Consider the following 12,693-nt stretch of genomic DNA (forward strand, 5'->3'; position numbering starts at 1 on the left):
TTTCTCTTTTATTGCATTGTAATGCCTTTCGCTTATTTTGACTTATTTTAAATGCACCAGCCCGAGACAAGTTTACTTACCACTGGAAAACCCCTCTAAAAACTTACCACTAGACGAAATGGAATTAAGTAATTTATTGTTGCAACGATCTGCATAACTTAACATTAACCCGTTTAACAGTAATTAGCCACACCTAGCCCCCTTTTTGGAATACAACGCAGTAACGAAAACAACTGCTCGATACCAACGTCGACGGATGATCCTGTGGTGCACTTCGATTCAAGGCCAGATAAGCAATACGGAACATGATTTATCGAAATTGTGTGGTTCCATGGGCATGGATAAACACGTGTCAGGATGGCCGAGCGGTCTAAGGCGCCAGACTCAAGTGTAAAAACTTTCTTCTCAGAGAGATGCATCAGATTTCTGGTCTTCAATGAAGGCGTGGGTTCAAATCCCACTCCTGACACAATTTTCTCTTGGGCGATGTCCTTGTAAATTTATTTATTATTCAAAACTGTTGGGTTGTCCAACGCGATGGTGGTATAGTGGTTAGCATGGCTGCCTTCCAAGCAGTCGACCCGAGTTCGATTCTCGGCCATCGCACACTAATAAATATTTAATTAGAGAAATCAGTAACAACTATAAACTGTTTTCCAAAGTTACACAAACGCATAGGAAAGCAAAGAAATGAAAAATCAAAGAGGAAAGTATAGTATTGTGCGAATTACGAACTTGCAATCATGTCGAACATTCATAGAAATACATCTATTACTTTTGATAGTATTAATTTAGAAATCTTATAGTCATTCCCATACCGGGAATTGAACCCGGGCCTCCTGGGTGAGAGCCAGGTATCCTAACCACTAGACAATATGGGATTAATATATCTTATTGTTGCACAAATCTGCATAATTTAACAATAACGCCCTTTTCCCCTAGAGGGCAATCATGGGATCTACGGAAACGGTATGTGCCCACTTCCACTACGGTGCACCAAACCCCGAAGACGAGGAAAACTCTCTCTCCACGTATTTACCTCTTACCCAGTAGATTGGCATGCCCTTTTTAATATCTATTTCTCTTTTATTGCATTGTAATGCCTTTCGCTTATTTTGACTTATTTTAAATGCACCAGCCCGAGACAAGTTTACTTACCACTGGAAAACCCCTCTAAAAACTTACCACTAGACGAAATGGAATTAAGTAATTTATTGTTGCAACGATCTGCATAACTTAACATTAACCCGTTTAACAGTAATTAGCCACACCTAGCCCCCTTTTTGGAATACAACGCAGTAACGAAAACAACTGCTCGATACCAACGTCGACGGATGATCCTGTGGTGCACTTCGATTCAAGGCCAGATAAGCAATACGGAACATGATTTATCGATTGTGTGGTTCCATGGGCATGGATAAACACATGTCAGGATGGCCGAGCGGTCTAAGGCGCCAGACTCAAGTGTAAAAACTTTCCTCTCAGAGAGATGCATCAGATTTCTGGTCTTCAATGAAGGCGTGGGTTCAAATCCCACTCCTGACACAATTTTCTCTTGGGCGATGTCCTTGTAAATTTATTTATTATTCAAAACTGTTGGGTTGTCCAACGCGATGGTGGTATAGTGGTTAGCATGGTTGCCTTCCAAGCAATCGACCCGAGTTCGATTCTCGGTCATCGCACACTAATAAATATTTAATTAGAGAAATCAGTAACAACTATAAACTGTTTTCCAAAGTTACACAAACGCATAGGAAAGCAAAGAAATGAAAAATCAAAGAGGAAAGTATAGTATTGTGCGAATTACGAACTTGCAATCATGTCGAACATTCATAGAAATACATCTATTACTTTTGATAGTATTAATTTAGAAATCTTATAGTCATTCCCATACCGGGAATTGAACCCGGGCCTCCTGGGTGAGAGCCAGGTATCCTAACCACTAGACAATATGGGATTAGTATATCTTATTGTTGCACAAATCTGCATAATTTAACAATAACGCCCTTTTCCCCTAGAGGGCAATCATGGGATCTACGGAAACGGTATGTGCCCACTTCCACTACGGTGCACCAAACCCCGAAGACGAGGAAAACTCTCTCTCCACGTATTTACCTCTTACCCAGTAGATTGGCATGCCCTTTTTAATATCTATTTCTCTTTTATTGCATTGTAATGCCTTTCGCTTATTTTGACTTATTTTAAATGCACCAGCCCGAGACAAGTTTACTTACCACTGGAAAACCCCTCTAAAAACTTACCACTAGACGAAATGGAATTAAGTAATTTATTGTTGCAACGATCTGCATAACTTAACATTAACCCGTTTAACAGTAATTAGCCACACCTAGCCCCCTTTTTGGAATACAACGCAGTAACGAAAACAACTGCTCGATACCAACGTCGACGGATGATCCTGTGGTGCACTTCGATTCAAGGCCAGATAAGCAATACGGAACATGATTTATCGAAATTGTGTGGTTCCATGGGCATGGATAAACACATGTCAGGATGGCCGAGCGGTCTAAGGCGCCAGACTCAAGTGTACAAACTTGCTTCTCAGAGAGATGCATCAGATTTCTGGTCTTCAATGAAGGCGTGGGTTCAAATCCCACTCCTGACACAATTTTCTCTTGGGCGATGTCCTTGTAAATTTATTTATTATTCAAAACTGTTGGGTTGTCCAACGCGATGGTGGTATAGTGGTTAGCATGGCTGCCTTCCAAGCAGTCGACCCGAGTTCGATTCTCGGCCATCGCAAACTAATAAATATTTAATTAGAGAAATCAGTAACAACTATAAACTGTTTTCCAAAGTTACACAAACGCATAGGAAAGCAAAGAAATGAAAAATCAAAGAGGAAAGTATAGTATTGTGCGAATTACTTGCAATCATGTCGAACATTCATAGAAATACATCTATTACTTTTGATAGTATTAATTTAGAAATCTAATGTGGATTCCCATACCGGGAATTGAACCCGGGCCTCCTGGGTGAGAGCCAGGTATCCTAACCACTAGACAATATGGGATAAATTGATCTTATTGTTGCACAAATCTGCATAATTTAACAATAACGCCCTTTTCCCCTAGAGGGCAATCATGGGATCTACGGAAACGGTATGTGCCCACTTCCACTACGGTGCACCAAACCCCGAAGACGAGGAAAACTCTCTCTCCACGTATTTACCTCTTACCCAGTAGATTGGCATGCCCTTTTTAATATCTATTTCTCTTTTATTGCATTGTAATGCCTTTCGCTTATTTTGACTTATTTTAAATGCACCAGCCCGAGACAAGTTTACTTACCACTGGAAAACCCCTCTAAAAACTTACCACTAGACGAAATGGAATTAAGTAATTTATTGTTGCAACGATCTGCATAACTTAACATTAACCCGTTTAACAGTAATTAGCCACACCTAGCCCCCTTTTTGGAATACAACGCAGTAACGAAAACAACTGCTCGATACCAACGTCGACGGATGATCCTGTGGTGCACTTCGATTCAAGGCCAGATAAGCAATACGGAACATGATTTATCGAAATTGTGTGGTTCCATGGGCATGGATAAACACATGTCAGGATGGCCGAGCGGTCTAAGGCGCCAGACTCAAGTGTACAAACTTGCCGTGTAGAGAGATGCATCAGATTTCTGGTCTTCAATGAAGGCGTGGGTTCAAATCCCACTCCTGACACAATTTTCTCTTGGGCGATGTCCTTGTAAATTTATTTATTATTCAAAACTGTTGGGTTGAAATACGCGATGGTGGTATAGTGTTTAGCATGGCTGCCTTCCAAGCAGTCGACCCGAGTTCGATTCTCGGCCATCGCACACTAATAAATATTTAATTAGAGAAATCAGTAACAACTATAAACTGTTTTCCAAAGTTACACAAACGCATAGGAAAGCAAAGAAATGAAAAATCAAAGAGGAAAGTATAGTATTGTGCGAATTACGAACTTGCAATCATGTCGAACATTCATAGAAATACATCTATTACTTTTGATAGTATTAATTTAGAAATCTTATAGTCATTCCCATACCGGGAATTGAACCCGGGCCTCCTGGGTGAGAGCCAGGTATCCTAACCACTAGACAATATGGGATAAGTATATCTTATTGTTGCACAAATCTGCATAATTTAACAATAACGCCCTTTTCCCCTAGAGGGCAATCATGGGATCTACGGAAACGGTATGTGCCCACTTCCACTACGGTGCACCAAACCCCGAAGACGAGGAAAACTCTCTCTCCACGTATTTACCTCTTACCCAGTAGATTGGCATGCCCTTTTTAATATCTATTTCTCTTTTATTGCATTGTAATGCCTTTCGCTTATTTTGACTTATTTTAAATGCACCAGCCCGAGACAAGTTTACTTACCACTGGAAAACCCCTCTAAAAACTTACCACTAGACGAAATGGAATTAAGTAATTTATTGTTGCAACGATCTGCATAACTTAACATTAACCCGTTTAACAGTAATTAGCCACACCTAGCCCCCTTTTTGGAATACAACGCAGTAACGAAAACAACTGCTCGATACCAACGTCGACGGATGATCCTGTGGTGCACTTCGATTCAAGGCCAGATAAGCAATACGGAACATGATTTATCGAAATTGTGTGGTTCCATGGGCATGGATAAACACATGTCAGGATGGCCGAGCGGTCTAAGGCGCCAGACTCAAGTGTACAAACTTGCTTCTCAGAGAGATGCATCAGATTTCTGGTCTTCAATGAAGGCGTGGGTTCAAATCCCACTCCTGACACAATTTTCTCTTGGGCGATGTCCTTGTAAATTTATTTATTATTCAAAACTGTTGGGTTGTCCAACGCGATGGTGGTATAGTGGTTAGCATGGCTGCCTTCCAAGCAGTCGACCCGAGTTCGATTCTCGGCCATCGCACACTAATAAATATTTAATTAGAGAAATCAGTAACAACTATAAACTGTTTTCCAAAGTTACACAAACGCATAGGAAAGCAAAGAAATGAAAAATCAAAGAGGAAAGTATAGTATTGTGCGAATTACGAACTTGCAATCATGTCGAACATTCATAGAAATACATCTATTACTTTTGATAGTATTAATTTAGAAATCTTATAGTCATTCCCATACCGGGAATTGAACCCGGGCCTCCTGGGTGAGAGCCAGGTATCCTAACCACTAGACAATATGGGATTAGTATATCTTATTGTTGCACAAATCTGCATAATTTAACAATAACGCCCTTTTCCCCTAGAGGGCAATCATGGGATCTACGGAAACGGTATGTGCCCACTTCCACTACGGTGCACCAAACCCCGAAGACGAGGAAAACTCTCTCTCCACGTATTTACCTCTTACCCAGTAGATTGGCATGCCCTTTTTAATATCTATTTCTCTTTTATTGCATTGTAATGCCTTTCGCTTATTTTGACTTATTTTAAATGCACCAGCCCGAGACAAGTTTACTTACCACTGGAAAACCCCTCTAAAAACTTACCACTAGACGAAATGGAATTAAGTAATTTATTGTTGCAACGATCTGCATAACTTAACATTAACCCGTTTAACAGTAATTAGCCACACCTAGCCCCCTTTTTGGAATACAACGCAGTAACGAAAACAACTGCTCGATACCAACGTCGACGGATGATCCTGTGGTGCACTTCGATTCAAGGCCAGATAAGCAATACGGAACATGATTTATCGAAATTGTGTGGTTCCATGGGCATGGATAAACACGTGTCAGGATGGCCGAGCGGTCTAAGGCGCCAGACTCAAGTGTAAAAACTTTCTTCTCAGAGAGATGCATCAGATTTCTGGTCTTCAATGAAGGCGTGGGTTCAAATCCCACTCCTGACACAATTTTCTCTTGGGCGATGTCCTTGTAAATTTATTTATTATTCAAAACTGTTGGGTTGTCCAACGCGATGGTGGTATAGTGGTTAGCATGGCTGCCTTCCAAACAGTCGACCCGAGTTCGATTCTCGGCCATCGCACACTAATAAATATTTAATTAGAGAAATCAGTAACAACTATAAACTGTTTTCCAAAGTTACACAAACGCATAGGAAAGCAAAGAAATGAAAAATCAAAGAGGAAAGTATAGTATTGTGCGAATTACGAACTTGCAATCATGTCGAACATTCATAGAAATACATCTATTACTTTTGATAGTATTAATTTAGAAATCTTATAGTCATTCCCATACCGGGAATTGAACCCGGGCCTCCTGGGTGAGAGCCAGGTATCCTAACCACTAGACAATATGGGAGTAATACTTCTTATTGTTGCACAAATCTGCATAATTTAACAATAACGCCCTTTTCCCCTAGAGGGCAATCATGGGATCTACGGAAACGGTATGTGCCCACTTCCACTACGGTGCACCAAACCCCGAAGACGAGGAAAACTCTCTCTCCACGTATTTACCTCTTACCCAGTAGATTGGCATGCCCTTTTTAATATCTATTTCTCTTTTATTGCATTGTAATGCCTTTCGCTTATTTTGACTTATTTTAAATGCACCAGCCCGAGACAAGTTTACTTACCACTGGAAAACCCCTCTAAAAACTTACCACTAGACGAAATGGAATTAAGTAATTTATTGTTGCAACGATCTGCATAACTTAACATTAACCCGTTTAACAGTAATTAGCCACACCTAGCCCCCTTTTTGGAATACAACGCAGTAACGAAAACAACTGCTCGATACCAACGTCGACGGATGATCCTGTGGTGCACTTCGATTCAAGGCCAGATAAGCAATACGGAACATGATTTATCGAAATTGTGTGGTTCCATGGGCATGGATAAACACATGTCAGGATGGCCGAGCGGTCTAAGGCGCCAGACTCAAGTGTACAAACTTGCTTCTCAGAGAGATGCATCAGATTTCTGGTCTTCAATGAAGGCGTGGGTTCAAATCCCACTCCTGACACAATTTTCTCTTGGGCGATGTCCTTGTAAATTTATTTATTATTCAAAACTGTTGGGTTGTCCAACGCGATGGTGGTATAGTGGTTAGCATGGCTGCCTTCCAAGCAGTCGACCCGAGTTCGATTCTCGGCCATCGCACACTAATAAATATTTAATTAGAGAAATCAGTAACAACTATAAACTGTTTTCCAAAGTTACACAAACGCATAGGAAAGCAAAGAAATGAAAAATCAAAGAGGAAAGTATAGTATTGTGCGAATTACGAACTTGCAATCATGTCGAACATTCATAGAAATACATCTATTACTTTTGATAGTATTAATTTAGAAATCTAATGTGGATTCCCATACCGGGAATTGAACCCGGGCCTCCTGGGTGAGAGCCAGGTATCCTAACCACTAGACAATATGGGATAAATTGATCTTATTGTTGCACAAATCTGCATAATTTAACAATAACGCCCTTTTCCCCTAGAGGGCAATCATGGGATCTACGGAAACGGTATGTGCCCACTTCCACTACGGTGCACCAAACCCCGAAGACGAGGAAAACTCTCTCTCCACGTATTTACCTCTTACCCAGTAGATTGGCATGCCCTTTTTAATATCTATTTCTCTTTTATTGCATTGTAATGCCTTTCGCTTATTTTGACTTATTTTAAATGCACCAGCCCGAGACAAGTTTACTTACCACTGGAAAACCCCTCTAAAAACTTACCACTAGACGAAATGGAATTAAGTAATTTATTGTTGCAACGATCTGCATAACTTAACATTAACCCGTTTAACAGTAATTAGCCACACCTAGCCCCCTTTTTGGAATACAACGCAGTAACGAAAACAACTGCTCGATACCAACGTCGACGGATGATCCTGTGGTGCACTTCGATTCAAGGCCAGATAAGCAATACGGAACATGATTTATCGAAATTGTGTGGTTCCATGGGCATGGATAAACACATGTCAGGATGGCCGAGCGGTCTAAGGCGCCAGACTCAAGTGTACAAACTTGCTTCTCAGAGAGATGCATCAGATTTCTGGTCTTCAATGAAGGCGTGGGTTCAAATCCCACTCCTGACACAATTTTCTCTTGGGCGATGTCCTTGTAAATTTATTTATTATTCAAAACTGTTGGGATGAAATACGCGATGGTGGTATAGTGGTTAGCATGGCTGCCTTCCAAGCAGTCGACCCGAGTTCGATTCTCGGCCATCGCAATTAAATAAATATTTAATTAGAGAAATCAGTAACAACTATAAACTGTTTTCCAAAGTTACACAAACGCATAGGAAAGCAAAGAAATGAAAAATCAAAGAGGAAAGTATAGTATTGTGCGAATTACGAACTTGCAATCATGTCGAACATTCATAGAAATACATCTATTACTTTTGATAGTATTAATTTAGAAATCTAATACAAATTCCCATACCGGGAATTGAACCCGGGCCTCCTGGGTGAGAGCCAGGTATCCTAACCACTAGACAATATGGGAGTAATACTTCTTATTGTTGCACAAATCTGCATAATTTAACAATAACGCCCTTTTCCCCTAGAGGGCAATCATGGGATCTACGGAAACGGTATGTGCCCACTTCCACTACGGTGCACCAAACCCCGAAGACGAGGAAAACTCTCTCTCCACGTATTTACCTCTTACCCAGTAGATTGGCATGCCCTTTTTAATATCTATTTCTCTTTTATTGCATTGTAATGCCTTTCGCTTATTTTGACTTATTTTAAATGCACCAGCCCGAGACAAGTTTACTTACCACTGGAAAACCCCTCTAAAAACTTACCACTAGACGAAATGGAATTAAGTAATTTATTGTTGCAACGATCTGCATAACTTAACATTAACCCGTTTAACAGTAATTAGCCACACCTAGCCCCCTTTTTGGAATACAACGCAGTAACGAAAACAACTGCTCGATACCAACGTCGACGGATGATCCTGTGGTGCACTTCGATTCAAGGCCAGATAAGCAATACGGAACATGATTTATCGAAATTGTGTGGTTCCATGGGCATGGATAAACACATGTCAGGATGGCCGAGCGGTCTAAGGCGCCAGACTCAAGTGTACAAACTTGCTTCTCAGAGAGATGCATCAGATTTCTGGTCTTCAATGAAGGCGTGGGTTCAAATCCCACTCCTGACACAATTTTCTCTTGGGCGATGTCCTTGTAAATTTATTTATTATTCAAAACTGTTGGGTTGTCCTACGCGATGGTGGTATAGTGGTTAGCATGGCTGCCTTCCAAGCAGTCGACCCGAGTTCGATTCTCGGCCATCGCAAACTAATAAATATTTAATTAGAGAAATCAGTAACAACTATAAACTGTTTTCCAAAGTTACACAAACGCATAGGAAAGCAAAGAAATGAAAAATCAAAGAGGAAAGTATAGTATTGTGCGAATTACGAACTTGCAATCATGTCGAACATTCATAGAAATACATCTATTACTTTTGATAGTATTAATTTAGAAATCTTATAGTCGTTCCCATACCGGGAATTGAACCCGGGCCTCCTGGGTGAGAGCCAGGTATCCTAACCACTAGACAATATGGGATTAGTATATCTTATTGTTGCACAAATCTGCATAATTTAACAATAACGCCCTTTTCCCCTAGAGGGCAATCATGGGATCTACGGAAACGGTATGTGCCCACTTCCACTACGGTGCACCAAACCCCGAAGACGAGGAAAACTCTCTCTCCACGTATTTACCTCTTACCCAGTAGATTGGCATGCCCTTTTTAATATCTATTTCTCTTTTATTGCATTGTAATGCCTTTCGCTTATTTTGACTTATTTTAAATGCACCAGCCCGAGACAAGTTTACTTACCACTGGAAAACCCCTCTAAAAACTTACCACTAGACGAAATGGAATTAAGTAATTTATTGTTGCAACGATCTGCATAACTTAACATTAACCCGTTTAACAGTAATTAGCCACACCTAGCCCCCTTTTTGGAATACAACGCAGTAACGAAAACAACTGCTCGATACCAACGTCGACGGATGATCCTGTGGTGCACTTCGATTCAAGGCCAGATAAGCAATACGGAACATGATTTATCGAAATTGTGTGGTTCCATGGGCATGGATAAACACATGTCAGGATGGCCGAGCGATCTAAGGCGCCTTTGTTTTGTTTTGTTTTGTTTTGTTTTGTTTTGTTTTGTTTTGTTTTGTTTTGTTTTGTTTTGTTTTGTTTTGTTTTGTTTTGTTTTGTTTTGTTTTGTTTTGTTTTGTTTTGTTTTGTTTTGTTTTGTTTTGTTTTGTTTTGTTTTGTTTTGTTTTGTTTTGTTTTGTTTTGTTTTGTTTTGTTTTGTTTTGTTTTGTTTTGTTTTGTTTTGTTTTGTTTTGTTTTGTTTTGTTTTGTTTTGTTTTGTTTTGTTTTGTTTTGTTTTGTTTTGTTTTGTTTTGTTTTGTTTTGTTTTGTTTTGTTTTGTTTTGTTTTGTTTTGTTTTGTTTTGTTTTGTTTTGTTTTGTTTTGTTTTGTTTTGTTTTGTTTTGTTTTGTTTTGTTTTGTTTTGTTTTGTTTTGTTTTGTTTTGTTTTGTTTTGTTTTGTTTTGTTTTGTTTTGTTTTGTTTTGTTTTGTTTTGTTTTGTTTTGTTTTGTTTTGTTTTGTTTTGTTTTGTTTTGTTTTGTTTTGTTTTGTTTTGTTTTGTTTTGTTTTGTTTTGTTTTGTTTTGTTTTGTTTTGTTTTGTTTTGTTTTGTTTTGTTTTGTTTTGTTTTGTTTTGTTTTGTTTTGTTTTGTTTTGTTTTGTTTTGTTTTGTTTTGTTTTGTTTTGTTTTGTTTTGTTTTGTTTTGTTTTGTTTTGTTTTGTTTTGTTTTGTTTTGTTTTGTTTTGTTTTGTTTTGTTTTGTTTTGTTTTGTTTTGTTTTGTTTTGTTTTGTTTTGTTTTGTTTTGTTTTGTTTTGTTTTGTTTTGTTTTGTTTTGTTTTGTTTTGTTTTGTTTTGTTTTGTTTTGTTTTGTTTTGTTTTGTTTTGTTTTGTTTTGTTTTGTTTTGTTTTGTTTTGTTTTGTTTTGTTTTGTTTTGTTTTGTTTTGTTTTGTTTTGTTTTGTTTTGTTTTGTTTTGTTTTGTTTTGTTTTGTTTTGTTTTGTTTTGTTTTGTTTTGTTTTGTTTTGTTTTGTTTTGTTTTGTTTTGTTTTGTTTTGTTTTGTTTTGTTTTGTTTTGTTTTGTTTTGTTTTGTTTTGTTTTGTTTTGTTTTGTTTTGTTTTGTTTTGTTTTGTTTTGTTTTGTTTTGTTTTGTTTTGTTTTGTTTTGTTTTGTTTTGTTTTGTTTTGTTTTGTTTTGTTTTGTTTTGTTTTGTTTTGTTTTGTTTTGTTTTGTTTTGTTTTGTTTTGTTTTGTTTTGTTTTGTTTTGTTTTGTTTTGTTTTGTTTTGTTTTGTTTTGTTTTGTTTTGTTTTGTTTTGTTTTGTTTTGTTTTGTTTTGTTTTGTTTTGTTTTGTTTTGTTTTGTTTTGTTTTGTTTTGTTTTGTTTTGTTTTGTTTTGTTTTGTTTTGTTTTGTTTTGTTTTGTTTTGTTTTGTTTTGTTTTGTTTTGTTTTGTTTTGTTTTGTTTTGTTTTGTTTTGTTTTGTTTTGTTTTGTTTTGTTTTGTTTTGTTTTGTTTAATTGCCAACGATTTTGTTTCAGACACCTTTAAAATTAAGAGAGGGAAACCAAGCACGCTTTTCTCCTACATGCAGTTTTAATGGTCGTGCTCTCGTGGAAACAACTATACACGATTGAGCATTGGTTTCTTAAATTTCGACAATTACACACGTTCTTCTCGCCCACGAAACATAAGATTTTCACTCGTCGAATCTTGTATGACGCGCCACCTGCTGTTTGCTTCTTGAATCCTGCGGTGCAGATGATTGATATAGAGCCTAGCCTACGCCATCTGCTATTTGACCTATGAACCGGCTGATAGCGATATCGCTTTCAACGCCAATGATTATCGTTTGATCTCTAAGGTCGCCTTCGGCATCATAGTGTTCTGATACCTATTCTTTCTCTTGCGATAGAACGCTATGTGACCATGTCTGAGAACAAACGGAAAATATATTAAAAGCGCTTCGAAAGCACACACTACAAGTATATAAAAAAGAGCTAAAACACGACAACATTACCAAAGGGGACTATATACGTATTAAATATCAAATACCAGAAAATCACGTAATACGTTAGATAAAACCAAAACTAGAATTCGGAAATAAGAACGACATATTCACGTTCGTTTGTTGTGTTTAATCTGTAGGGTCAGTAGGGTGTTTCCTTGCCATTTCAGTCTACACGTGGATCACTGCCTATTTTGATTCGCTCCTGAATGTAGACCAACTACAGTGGTCAATGACTAGCAGTTGGTACTCGACAAGTGTTCGCTTTATGCTGCTTGGAGATAATGCGAGGGATTGGTGATAACTCATCACGTCCTCGGTAGTATAGTGGTCAGTATCCCCGCCTGTCACGCGGGAGACCGGGGTTCAATTCCCCGCCGGGGAGAGGATGGGTTGCGGTGCTCAATTGCCAACGATTTTGTTTCAGACACCTTTAAAATTAAGAGAGGGAAACCAAGCACGCTTTTCTCCTACATGCAGTTTTAATGGTCGTGCTCTCGTGGAAACAACTATACACGATTGAGCATTGGTTTCTTAAATTTCGACAATTACACACGTTCTTCTCGCCCACGAAACATAAGATTTTCACTCGTCGAATCTTGTATGACGCGCCACCTGCTGTTTGCTTCTTGAATCCTGCGGTGC

At 38.5% G+C, this 12,693-nt stretch overlaps 28 non-coding genes across 28 annotated transcripts; 19 read left to right on the forward strand and 9 right to left on the reverse strand.

Moving 5' to 3' along the window:
• The first annotated feature begins 351 nt into the window (after positions 1-351).
• Positions 352-469, forward strand: Trnal-caa (transfer RNA leucine (anticodon CAA)). The gene is made up of 2 exons: positions 352-389; positions 425-469. It is a non-coding gene; the product is annotated as a tRNA-Leu (tRNA).
• A 65-nt stretch (positions 470-534) lies between these two features.
• Positions 535-606, forward strand: Trnag-ucc (transfer RNA glycine (anticodon UCC)). The gene has a single exon. It is a non-coding gene; the product is annotated as a tRNA-Gly (tRNA).
• A 203-nt stretch (positions 607-809) lies between these two features.
• Positions 810-881, reverse strand: Trnae-cuc (transfer RNA glutamic acid (anticodon CUC)). Its single transcript has one exon. It is a non-coding gene; the product is annotated as a tRNA-Glu (tRNA).
• Positions 882-1,427: 546 nt separating this feature from the next.
• Positions 1,428-1,545, forward strand: Trnal-caa (transfer RNA leucine (anticodon CAA)). The gene is made up of 2 exons: positions 1,428-1,465; positions 1,501-1,545. It is a non-coding gene; the product is annotated as a tRNA-Leu (tRNA).
• A 65-nt stretch (positions 1,546-1,610) lies between these two features.
• Positions 1,611-1,682, forward strand: Trnag-ucc (transfer RNA glycine (anticodon UCC)). The gene has a single exon. It is a non-coding gene; the product is annotated as a tRNA-Gly (tRNA).
• Positions 1,683-1,885: 203 nt separating this feature from the next.
• Trnae-cuc (transfer RNA glutamic acid (anticodon CUC)) lies at positions 1,886-1,957 on the reverse strand. Its single transcript has one exon. It is a non-coding gene; the product is annotated as a tRNA-Glu (tRNA).
• Positions 1,958-2,505: 548 nt separating this feature from the next.
• On the forward strand, positions 2,506-2,623 carry Trnal-caa (transfer RNA leucine (anticodon CAA)). Its single transcript has 2 exons — positions 2,506-2,543; positions 2,579-2,623. It is a non-coding gene; the product is annotated as a tRNA-Leu (tRNA).
• Positions 2,624-2,688: 65 nt separating this feature from the next.
• Positions 2,689-2,760, forward strand: Trnag-ucc (transfer RNA glycine (anticodon UCC)). The gene has a single exon. It is a non-coding gene; the product is annotated as a tRNA-Gly (tRNA).
• A 199-nt stretch (positions 2,761-2,959) lies between these two features.
• Trnae-cuc (transfer RNA glutamic acid (anticodon CUC)) lies at positions 2,960-3,031 on the reverse strand. The gene has a single exon. It is a non-coding gene; the product is annotated as a tRNA-Glu (tRNA).
• A 548-nt stretch (positions 3,032-3,579) lies between these two features.
• On the forward strand, positions 3,580-3,697 carry Trnal-caa (transfer RNA leucine (anticodon CAA)). The gene is made up of 2 exons: positions 3,580-3,617; positions 3,653-3,697. It is a non-coding gene; the product is annotated as a tRNA-Leu (tRNA).
• A 65-nt stretch (positions 3,698-3,762) lies between these two features.
• Trnag-ucc (transfer RNA glycine (anticodon UCC)) lies at positions 3,763-3,834 on the forward strand. Its single transcript has one exon. It is a non-coding gene; the product is annotated as a tRNA-Gly (tRNA).
• Positions 3,835-4,037: 203 nt separating this feature from the next.
• On the reverse strand, positions 4,038-4,109 carry Trnae-cuc (transfer RNA glutamic acid (anticodon CUC)). Its single transcript has one exon. It is a non-coding gene; the product is annotated as a tRNA-Glu (tRNA).
• Positions 4,110-4,657: 548 nt separating this feature from the next.
• Trnal-caa (transfer RNA leucine (anticodon CAA)) lies at positions 4,658-4,775 on the forward strand. Its single transcript has 2 exons — positions 4,658-4,695; positions 4,731-4,775. It is a non-coding gene; the product is annotated as a tRNA-Leu (tRNA).
• A 65-nt stretch (positions 4,776-4,840) lies between these two features.
• Trnag-ucc (transfer RNA glycine (anticodon UCC)) lies at positions 4,841-4,912 on the forward strand. Its single transcript has one exon. It is a non-coding gene; the product is annotated as a tRNA-Gly (tRNA).
• Positions 4,913-5,115: 203 nt separating this feature from the next.
• Trnae-cuc (transfer RNA glutamic acid (anticodon CUC)) lies at positions 5,116-5,187 on the reverse strand. Its single transcript has one exon. It is a non-coding gene; the product is annotated as a tRNA-Glu (tRNA).
• A 548-nt stretch (positions 5,188-5,735) lies between these two features.
• Positions 5,736-5,853, forward strand: Trnal-caa (transfer RNA leucine (anticodon CAA)). Its single transcript has 2 exons — positions 5,736-5,773; positions 5,809-5,853. It is a non-coding gene; the product is annotated as a tRNA-Leu (tRNA).
• Positions 5,854-5,918: 65 nt separating this feature from the next.
• On the forward strand, positions 5,919-5,990 carry Trnag-ucc (transfer RNA glycine (anticodon UCC)). Its single transcript has one exon. It is a non-coding gene; the product is annotated as a tRNA-Gly (tRNA).
• Positions 5,991-6,193: 203 nt separating this feature from the next.
• Trnae-cuc (transfer RNA glutamic acid (anticodon CUC)) lies at positions 6,194-6,265 on the reverse strand. Its single transcript has one exon. It is a non-coding gene; the product is annotated as a tRNA-Glu (tRNA).
• A 548-nt stretch (positions 6,266-6,813) lies between these two features.
• Positions 6,814-6,931, forward strand: Trnal-caa (transfer RNA leucine (anticodon CAA)). The gene is made up of 2 exons: positions 6,814-6,851; positions 6,887-6,931. It is a non-coding gene; the product is annotated as a tRNA-Leu (tRNA).
• A 65-nt stretch (positions 6,932-6,996) lies between these two features.
• On the forward strand, positions 6,997-7,068 carry Trnag-ucc (transfer RNA glycine (anticodon UCC)). The gene has a single exon. It is a non-coding gene; the product is annotated as a tRNA-Gly (tRNA).
• A 203-nt stretch (positions 7,069-7,271) lies between these two features.
• Trnae-cuc (transfer RNA glutamic acid (anticodon CUC)) lies at positions 7,272-7,343 on the reverse strand. The gene has a single exon. It is a non-coding gene; the product is annotated as a tRNA-Glu (tRNA).
• A 548-nt stretch (positions 7,344-7,891) lies between these two features.
• Positions 7,892-8,009, forward strand: Trnal-caa (transfer RNA leucine (anticodon CAA)). The gene is made up of 2 exons: positions 7,892-7,929; positions 7,965-8,009. It is a non-coding gene; the product is annotated as a tRNA-Leu (tRNA).
• A 65-nt stretch (positions 8,010-8,074) lies between these two features.
• On the forward strand, positions 8,075-8,146 carry Trnag-ucc (transfer RNA glycine (anticodon UCC)). Its single transcript has one exon. It is a non-coding gene; the product is annotated as a tRNA-Gly (tRNA).
• A 203-nt stretch (positions 8,147-8,349) lies between these two features.
• Trnae-cuc (transfer RNA glutamic acid (anticodon CUC)) lies at positions 8,350-8,421 on the reverse strand. The gene has a single exon. It is a non-coding gene; the product is annotated as a tRNA-Glu (tRNA).
• A 548-nt stretch (positions 8,422-8,969) lies between these two features.
• Trnal-caa (transfer RNA leucine (anticodon CAA)) lies at positions 8,970-9,087 on the forward strand. Its single transcript has 2 exons — positions 8,970-9,007; positions 9,043-9,087. It is a non-coding gene; the product is annotated as a tRNA-Leu (tRNA).
• Positions 9,088-9,152: 65 nt separating this feature from the next.
• On the forward strand, positions 9,153-9,224 carry Trnag-ucc (transfer RNA glycine (anticodon UCC)). Its single transcript has one exon. It is a non-coding gene; the product is annotated as a tRNA-Gly (tRNA).
• A 203-nt stretch (positions 9,225-9,427) lies between these two features.
• Trnae-cuc (transfer RNA glutamic acid (anticodon CUC)) lies at positions 9,428-9,499 on the reverse strand. Its single transcript has one exon. It is a non-coding gene; the product is annotated as a tRNA-Glu (tRNA).
• Positions 9,500-12,361: 2,862 nt separating this feature from the next.
• Positions 12,362-12,433, forward strand: Trnad-guc (transfer RNA aspartic acid (anticodon GUC)). Its single transcript has one exon. It is a non-coding gene; the product is annotated as a tRNA-Asp (tRNA).
• The last annotated feature ends 260 nt before the right edge of the window (positions 12,434-12,693 follow it).

This window comes from Daphnia carinata, chromosome 7 (genome assembly GCF_022539665.2).
Source record: "Daphnia carinata strain CSIRO-1 chromosome 7, CSIRO_AGI_Dcar_HiC_V3, whole genome shotgun sequence".
NCBI classification, from domain to species: Eukaryota; Metazoa; Arthropoda; class Branchiopoda; order Diplostraca; family Daphniidae; genus Daphnia; species Daphnia carinata.